General features: G+C 37.7%; 1 pseudogene; it reads right to left on the reverse strand.

The window, feature by feature from the left end:
- LOC135212838 (dynein axonemal heavy chain 5-like) overlaps positions 1-10,518 on the reverse strand; it is a 92,525-nt pseudogene extending 82,007 nt beyond the window's left edge.

The following is a 10,518-nucleotide window of genomic DNA, read 5'->3' on the forward strand; positions in this document are numbered from 1 at the left end:
AGCTAGGCCGGTAAGGATTGCTTGATAGAAAAGAATTCAAAATAGCTTGAGGACCTGAGGAATTATATAATATATAATAATATATATTACTAAATATATATAATATTATAGATATATATAATATATATATTATATCTATTATACAACATAAATACATGCATAAATTTAGACTCTTCTTGTATAGACAACGATTAAATACATCTTACTTCATCAAGAGGAAGGCCTTATAAGGTCTACTTTATGATCAAAATTTACAGCTTAGGGCCAAGATTAGATTTCAAGGATAAATGTAAGGGAAACTCTAAGGATCAAATTTAAAGGGCATATATTTACAAGTTAATTACTCAATGTAACCACAGTTGCCATAAAGGTGTTTGGACTCTCAAGGTCCAACTTATTACTGAAAGAACAGTAGCTTTTAGCACTGGGGTCACAAGATCGGATTGCCGACACGTGCTGAGGACTTGGAGCGCGGATGTGGTTGTATGGCCAGGGCATTAGGGTAAAGAAGAGTCACCTCTTACAGCAGGGATGAAGGTGATAGTATACCTAATAGAAGGTATTTCTCTCTAAATGAGATTATGCTGCCAACTCTTTCGACTTGCTTAATGTAAATCTTACGTTCTCAGAATTCTATCACAGGGCAAGAAGTGGCTGAATTACTTCACAGAAAGTTATTGCACTGAATGGGAGGGTGTGAAATACAGACATCAACTTATGTCATCTCCCTCAGTTATTGCTTTTAGCAACACCTAATACCGGGAGGCCATTCAAGTAATGAGTGCTACTAAATCACATCCAAGGGAACACAAGGCTTAAATTAGATTAGCTCATAGAACAGGGAAGCATGGCTGTGGGGACGATGACAAGGGATAGCTATGAATGTTCGCACAGGCACAGAAATAGGAAGAAAACAGTAAAAGAGACAAAAATAACTGCCAACTGCACCCTTACTTTACCATCTTTGGTTGCTGGTCACCGCTTCCTAAACGGCGCCGATGAAGGAAGGGAAATTCACTCCAATCTAATCTAATGCCGTCATCAAGGACAAACCAGTGATGTCACATGAAACATCAGGACCTACGTTACGAATGTAAAAAACCATGCATTCAAGACTTTCTCTTCATACCTTGCATCCAGGATTTTCTCTTTACACCATGAATTCTGGGCAGCACTACAAACACAATACAGTCGTTTTTTATATAAACTACAACTATAATATTAATTTTTAACAGATATGCTTTAGTAAATTCAAAATGTGATCCATAAAAATAAGTCTGGCTACATAAGCCACAGCCAAAATATACCTTCCGAACACAGTGTGTAAACAAGTGACGCTATTCGTCGATCATGTGGAAAATAGTGTTCCCATTGGTTGGCATTTATGACGTCATGCTTTTTCATTTTTATTACAAACGCCAGTTGTCTCTACTGGCGTCGCGGTACGGCTCATATGGCTAACTTGAGTATTTTTGTTTACTCTATCGTATCTTTGATTAGAGGAAGCAAAAAATGAATGTATTAGTGAATATTATGAGTTTAACCTATCTTAGCTCTATCATACTCGTATTGTTGTCACCCTCTTTGCAATACTCTATACAATGGAACTTTTACCTACATAACAGTATCATACTTAATTCCAATATCATTTTCAAATCTTTTTTCATATATTTTCGTTTCTGCTTCATATAAATTTTCATTTTATTACTATACCTGGTATGACAAATGACAAATCTGATTTAATCTTTTTCCATCTGAAATTATGTAATATTTTGTTCTTAACAGTGAGACTTGAAAAGCACTAATGATTATTGGTGCTTTTCATGTTTATATTTGTACCAGGAAAAAACAAAAAGAACACGATCGGACTACTTGTAATTGATCATTATTTACAAAAGTAAGTAATCGCTATTTAGATTTGGAGTTTTGCTTGTTCTTGAAACTGTATGTTTCAAGGTATTCAGGACCACTGTAATATTGATAAGTGTGATGGCATATCCGCCTTATGGTCACCATTGGTAGCAATATGTTTTGGGACTATTACTTTTTTTATTTCTACCTGCTCTGACACAATGAAAACATGTTTTAGATGATTGAGCTCATTTTTAACGGTTTACAATGATAAAAAATAACTATATATTCTGAACATTTGCATGTTCCCCCGTGGATTATGCAAATTCCATGTTACTTTCTTCATGTACCGGAATCAGTTTCATTGAAAATACATGGGAATGAAAGTTAGTGACCATGATTGCACTGGATGATATTGTATCTAAAAGCCAGCCACCAACCGTGTAGGATAAAACGCGAGGCGTTTGGTGTCAACATTGGCAGTCGTCATGCTGTGCTACTGCACTCTACGGTACTTGATTCTTATACCTTATATTTCTCATTTATGTTATTAATATCTAAATATTCGACATTATTAGATGGTCATTATTTTTCATGTGGGTGGACATGCCCAGACAAGGCCCCCTAGATTCACTAGTGCATAAAGGTTATTAGAATGGCACAACCTTGCAGGCCATGTTACTTGGCGGGGGGTTACATCACCTTGGACCCAACCTTTAAAGAAAGACTATAATACAGTTACTATAATAACCAAGGCCACGTTACCTGGCCTGGGTGTGGACCCCCTTTAAAGGAAACATAAGATAAAGGTTATCATACTAACCTAAACCTTGTATACGTGTAACCTGGCCATGGGGCAAAGAGGAAACATAAAATCAAGGTTTTTATATTAACCCATCCCAATTAACCTAACCTAACCTAGTACGCCATGCAACCTGGCCACCTAGAACCCCCCCCCCCCATCCCCCCCCCCCCCCCATAGGTTTACAGGAAACCTGATATAAAGGTTATCATACTAACCTAACCCACCTAACCTAACCTAGTCTGCAGTGTTACCTGATCGGGAAAACATAAATAAAGATTGTTATACTAACCTAACAAAGTAAGTTATGTTACCTGGCTGGGGGCCTTCATTCCCTGGACCCCCTTATAAAGGAAACCTAATATAAAGGTTATTATAATAACCTAAACTACCTAATCTAGGAGGCTGGTGTTAAATGGCCAAATAAATGCATGAAATACTGACTGCAGTGGAAACAAAAAAGAAAAAAAGGTCATCAAGAAATATAGATGATTTTAAAAAACGGAAATATTTGTGAATACATAACATTAAATATAATATGAGGGTAAATGTTATAAGAAATGAATAAGATAATGTAAAAAAGAACAAATTGTTATGATGAACTGTGTTCTAAAATGTTACAGCGTAAATAGATGGCCAGAAATAATGGAAAGAGAGAGAAGTGTCTTGTACAAATCATGTATAAATCTTGTATGAAGCCACCCAACCAATCCCCCTTTGACGTCACTGACTGATAGGTATTGAATTGTCCTAAAAGTATTTTTGCACGATAGCATTCGGAAAAGTAGTAGTAGTAGTAGTAGTAACATCTGTGATTTTCCTTTGGAATAGGAACCCCCGGTTTGTTCGTCCTTTACATGCGCTTGTTTTTTTCTGTTTCTAGTGTCATATAGAGTAAGAAATACCACAATAACATACTACAACCTTCTCAAGGTGGTTTCCCCCACCCAAAACCCCGAATTCCCATCGGGTCTCCTACTTTGTAGAATAACAACGCATGTGTGAATCACCCTATCCGTGGTGTCTGTCCTACCCAAAATCCCGTATTCCCACCAGGTCCCCTACTTTGTTGGATATAGTTTTAAAGTAAATTACAGGTTAATTTTAGTCGACTGACAAAAATAACAGGAAATTCTTAGTAATCAACCAACAAAACTATGTCACATGTTAATTTACAAAGAAATGCCCACTGCAGACCTACTTAGATCTTTCCGCATCTATTTGAATGAGATTTATACCCTCTTGGCAAAGCCTTTCATATTGTTACCTCTTCTTCACATCTGGGTCGACTGTTTGGGAAAGTGAATCGAACGCCTTGCCAAATTATTCCTGAACTGTATCCGAGTACCAGGACCTTCATTGAAAAAAGCAGGACACCATATCTTAAAAAGTAACCATAGAATCTTCTTGAAAATAATACCATTATGTTTCCCGCACCCAAATTATCTAATCTTGGGGCATAGCACAAAACGGGTGGGAAGGTGCAATCTTCTTCTTTCCCGCCATACAATACTAGTAGACATCGCAGGCATTTTCTGTCCTGACTTGTGAATGAAAGCACAGTATTCTATTGCTGAGCATTTATATGAGTTATGATGTTATGATAAAATATGAGAAATACAAATGAACGCGAGAGAAGTAAAATAAAAAGACAAATAACGAAATGTTTCCTGATCTATGTATATCCAAGAATGATTAATCCAAGTATTTTCCTTACAATGAAGTGCTATAAAACGAAGTTTGGAACATTCGTCTAGCCGCCTGAATTGAGATATTAATTCAGTGCCTTTTATCTCACAAATTCTCATTACGATGTTAGTTAAACCATTAATCGCATTCTCTATGGCGCAAGATTTGTGTTCATTACTAACTCATCTTTTTCTCACAGACTTGTTGGCGATGTGTTATCAGCAACAGCCTTCTTGTCCTACGCAGGACCTTTTAATCAGGAATACCGAACCAACATGACAGAATCATGGACGGATTTCCTTAAAATCCGCCATATCCCCTTCACGGTGGACCTGGATGTGACAACGTGGCTGGTAGACAATGCTACGGTAAGTAAACGTACATAACAAATTTAAATAATTTCATTTGTGCAATTGTGCACGAAATTTCCATTATCCGTTTGTTAAAAATATATAATTAATCTATGTTAGTAGCTTTCACTAAGAATAGAATATGTGCAACACCACCCTATAAGTAGAGAAACAAAATAATTTGGTCTCATCTCGACAATGGGCCTAGGTGAGGCTGCTAGACTGGACTATACTGGATTTTGAGACACAAATGGAAATTAGAATTTTTATAGTACCACACCTCTCGCCCTGCGAGAAGTGATGGAAATGACAGGAAAGCGTCGGCTCTTTCAACTACTAAGGCCTCAAGAGACAACTTCTGAATCCCATTCAAAGAAAGGACTAAGAAGTCTTCGCCATATGGAAATTACACTATGGAGTTGAACTAAAAGACTAAAGAAAATGAGACCTTGGTAATGTAGTATAGTGTCTTTGTGGGCATATGTTTGTGTTTGCCAAAATCAATAAGCAAGCAAATATACATGATAATAAGGAATATACAAAAAAGGAAAACTAAAAATAAAAATAGAGCAAGACGTGGGTACTTTGCATAATGGCAGAGGCACCAGCTAATCACCAGTGAGTATCAGACATTTTCCAATTGAATCTCAATAGAACAAGCGCCGACCGTCTTTCCCTTCTGTGTTTCCAAACGTCACATTCTATTAGCATTCGTAATTGGTCACCCTTTCATTGAGAAGCTAGTCTGAACTAACTGAACCTTAGCAATCGGATTACCCATTTTATGTATATTTAAAAAAATACTGTATTAGTATTTGATAGATTAAAACTTCCATGAGTTTGTCTTCTATGTAATATATATTTAACATTCATATGTGGCTTTTACCCTATATAAAAAAAAATTGCCATGAAAACAGTGAAGAATTATGATATTATTTTCGGTATGTGGTATATGTACATTATGCTGAGAAAAAAATATAGATTTATGACAATGGCATGTTGGGAATATTATCATATGATAACTATCACTCAAATTCAGTTTGAAATTTCACTTTTACAAGGATGAAAGTTATTTTCCATCCACGACAGATGTATTCAAAATTGAAAATATTTAGTTTTAATCAGTAAACCTGTAATTTTGTTTTTTCAGTCTTTAGATATTTTTAAGTTATACACACAAGGGATGGTTTGAAGCTGAGGTTGAAAATAGGATAAAAGCAGCAGGGAGGGAAATGGAGGAAGGTAGAAGGAGTGGTTTATTAAAAAAATAAATAAATAAGCAGACAATACAGGTCGGTTATATTGTAACTCGGTAAGTGGCGATGCCTCAGAAACATGGGCATTAAGAAAGTAGGAAGGACTGTTACTGGATCAAACAGAAATGGATACGCTGAGGAGGATTCTTAAGATTTCACTGTGTGAGAGGCTAGAATATATATATATATATATATATATATATATATATATATATATATATATATATATATATATATATATATATATATATATCAGGATTCCATTGTTGTCTGTTATTCTATCTCAGACAAAAGTAGGGGAAGCCATGACCTTCGCATGTGGATTTTTGAAGCCTGTTCTCCCGTGAAGATTATTTGCCCAACATTGCCAGGTGCAAAAACTACGGACTTCATCTATGCGAATGCCTGTCCACATGGAAAATGTGGTTAGATTACCTTCACACTGACAGCCCAGTTGAAATCTCCTGAAATAGTTTTATATTTTATTATCTTTTAAGGTCAAGAACCTTTCTATTTCAACTACGATGCCATACAGGGCAGCATTGGCAAAACCCTTGTTTTATGGTTTTGGAATTGATTTTAATACAGAAATTGCTTACTTCATTATCCAGTCTTTTACACTGCAATGGCCAGATCCTGCAAGGTTTCAAACTGGTCCCTGAATAAGGTTCTTACACTTCTGTCATCACCCCTATTCATAGGCCCAAAACAACTACAGCTCATATGCTGTTTTGGTATCAGGAACTCAGATTAACATATTGGGCTCTCTTAGGTAAGGACAACATTTCACCTCTCATGCACCTAGTTGTCATTTACTGTTGTCTTTTGGCCCATCATTCCTGGCCAAGAATGAGGAACTTTTTAAAGGCAAAAGCTCCTTTTCTGATAAAGGAACTCAGTATTTCATACATTATGCTCGGTTGTAGCATTTAAGGGTTACCTAAATGTTAAGGTAAACATCCGAGATGGTTCTATTTTTCCTGCACCCTAGAACAAACAAACCACTCTTTCTACATGACCCGAGAATTATTTTAGTGGCCCTCATTGAAGAGGCAGACCCTCATCCAAAAGATAAATAGTACATTGTTAACTTTCTTTGGAAATGTGTCTTGTAAAGATGTCTTCGAGTGTATGGAGTGCTTATTAGAGGCAGTATCCCTGAACCGGCTAAGGCACAATAATCCTGCAGCCAGACCCTACATCATTAGGTTAAGTATATCTTACTTTAACGAGACCACTAAGCTGATTAACAGCTTTACTAGGGCTGGCCCGAAGGATTAGATATTTTGACGTGGCTAGGAACCAACTGGTTACCTAACAACGGGACCTACAGCTTATTGTGGGATCCGAACCACATTATATCAAGAAATCAATTTCTAAACACCAGAAAGAAACTCCTCTAATTACACGTGGGGAATCAAACTCTGGACTACCAAATCGGTTCGCAAGCATGTAAACCTCTCGTCCAACGAGGAACTGACATCATTAGGAACCCCAAGGGATAATATATTTACAGGTTTGTGTTTCCTGTTCTTTATTGCCAGACCTGAATGGATATCCACAATAAAAAAAAAAGTAAACAACCTATGACTTTACCTGGAATAAAAAAATTGGAATAAATGAAAACATTCTTGTATTCATAAAAAAAAGCTGATTAAAACTCAAATGTTGTCCACTGAATATAGTCTTCAAACAGAGCACCTGAAAAATGTCAAGTGTTTAATAAAATGTCATTTCACTCCAACACTAAATAGTTTTTTCTTTAGTTTTTTCTGTGGATCATCTGTGTGCCTTCCGACTCGAGCTCTCCTCACTGGTAATCACTAAAAGAGTCTGCCGTCTAATTTCCGGCTTCCTCATTCACTATTGGAATATATTTAGTTTTGCACACGCCCTTATGTGCGTACAAACACTCGCACGTGAACTTTCTCGCGGTTCTGTTTGCATTCTTTTGTGACGTAATAATCAGGTGATACTTCAAGTCACATAGTCCATCCACTGGGTCAATTTGCACACACGCTCTCGTCTCCTCAATTTGACCTGTTTTACTTCATCAGCATCCCCCTATAATTCGCTAATCAACGGGTTGACATATTGAAGCTTTTTCACAACACACGGCCACTTGCTGAACATTCCAATCACTTCTCAATAATGTCCGTTGCTCCTTACATTTACGTTCCTAACTACCCTCACAGGGCAGGTAATCGGGCTCGGCCACCACCAGCATATGCCTCCTGGCACAAACTAGACCAGCACTAGTTTAATGCCACGCCAGTGTACATCGTGACCATCATTATTGCTAACTTGATGGTGATTGCTGGTAATGTGTGATGTTCTGGGAAGAAAAATTCGTCCTCGTCATCTTCCCCTAGTGGAAGAACCGTAACCACTTCCTACTGCATTGCCGGAACTTAAATATTCCAAGATTCCCATATAAGTGCTCCATGCACCCACCTCGTAGAAGTATTGTAGATCCATCTGTCTAGTCCAAGAAACCATTCTGATACAATTCCACATGAGCCATCGAAGATTTGTGATTCACTGCAATAGTAGTGACTCGATGACCTCGTTGCCCATAGTGAAGATCAGACATCTGACGCAGTAGTTCTAGAAGTTGTTTCTACTGTCACCCCTCGGGAATTCTTTTAAGGCACCATATGTCAGTGCTTCGTCTCGAGCAAGTTCTAACTCACATCCTGACAAGTCTATGTCCTTTAGAATAAAAATCCTACTTTCACACAAGTATCTTTCATGAACTAACACACACCCAGCTTCATAGACAATTGCTGAGAATTGAAATTCCTCGCTCAAAATGAAGATGGTCTTTATCTACTGAACCTTAAAAGTACTGGAAAAAGGCTTTTATCACTAACTGGTACGCCAACAATTAAACCCTTAACAGACATGTATACCTTCAGAACTCCGTGATATCTATACAACTGATCCCCAGTAAACATGAAGTCCGAACACCATCCATATGCTATTTATTTCAAAAAGTAAATTCTACAACGCTCAAAAAAGCAACATAAACCCCCCATCCAAAAAAAAAAACAAGTAAAACGAAAACATTAAACCACTTAATTGCCGTTTCAGATTTCCTCAAATAAAAATTAAGATTCTTTTTGCAATATTACCAAACGTAGTTTGTGCCACACAAAAAATTACCGTCACAACCAAGTCCCCTCGGATCTTGTTTACTGTTAGTTGCAACCCATGCATGACCCTTTTAATTCCTCATTATAGAATGTCATCATCTAAAATGCTAGAAAAAAGAAAAAACCTATGAGTACGCAACACCAAAGGGAAACATCAACAATTTTTCTCATTTAGGATACTCTTAACGACATATTTATTCTAAAATCAATAAACACCTTTAGTCTCTGTCTAACTAACCTCATAACCACCCACCCAAAGTCACCATTAAGCCCAAAAATCCTCGCTAAAACCACAAATCCCATTAATTCTAAAAAAAAATCCTTGCTAACTTCTAATCAACACCAGTACCAGAAAATCTACCCCCCATTTTATAACCACCAGAAGAAAAATACCTAGCCTAAGGCTGAATACACCACCCTGTGCTGACTGTCCCTTTTATCCAGAAATTCTGTACTGAACTGCCTGGGGTATCTGAATGGTTACTGGTAAATTCTGTCTGTCTGTCTGTCTCTCTCTCTCTCTCTCTCTCTCTCTCTCTCTCTCTCTCTCTCTCTCTCTCTCTCTAATCTTCTCTGTTTCTTAACCTCTTTCTTCTTCGTATCTCTGCCCAACCCCAACCTCCTCTGGTGCCATTGGTGTCTTTGCCCAACAGTATCTAATAGTAAGTCATATTTAGTATGTATACTGAAAATTGAAAGGCATATTATTTATTATGTATACAGAGAATCAGGTATGATAGATTTGTAACGTTATTAAGTCTACAGGCTGAACCAGCCCCATTTCGGGGAAGGCCCCCCCCCCCCCCCCTCCGGCGCCTTTGGTGCCTTTTGTTGCTTGAAACTCCATTATAAACCATCTTAACACCCTACTTCTACTTTCTCTCTCTCTCTTACTCTCCCTCTCTCTCCTTTCTCTTACTCTCTCTTTCTCTCTGCAACCATCACTGTCTCTCTCTCTCTCTCTCTGTCTTCTTACTAATATCAACTCTCTCTCTCTCTCTCTCTCTCTCTCTCTCTCTCTCTCTCTCTCTCTCTGTCTTCTTACTAATATCAACTCTCTCTCTCTCTCTCTCTCTCTCTCTCTCTCTCTCTCTCTCTCTCTCTCTCTCTGTCTTCTTGCTAATATCAACTCTCTCTCTCTCTCTCTCTCTCTCTCTCTCTCTCTCTCTCTCTCCCTTTCATTCTCTCTCTGTCAACCCTCTTCCCAAACGCCACCCTGTTTGAAGTCACTGATGTTTACCTTATAGTATTCTTTTGCAAATGATAAGTCATATGTATACTAAAATTATGTATTTTAAATTCGTAAAGTAAGTCTACCGTTTCACGGGCAGAGCCAGCTCCGTTTCAGGGAATCCCTTCTCACCCCGACACCCTTCGGAGGGGGAGAGGTTGGATAAAACCCCATTATAAACCAT

The sequence above is a fragment of the Macrobrachium nipponense genome, chromosome 41, assembly GCF_015104395.2.
Source record: "Macrobrachium nipponense isolate FS-2020 chromosome 41, ASM1510439v2, whole genome shotgun sequence".
Lineage (NCBI taxonomy): Eukaryota > Metazoa > Arthropoda > Malacostraca > Decapoda > Palaemonidae > Macrobrachium > Macrobrachium nipponense.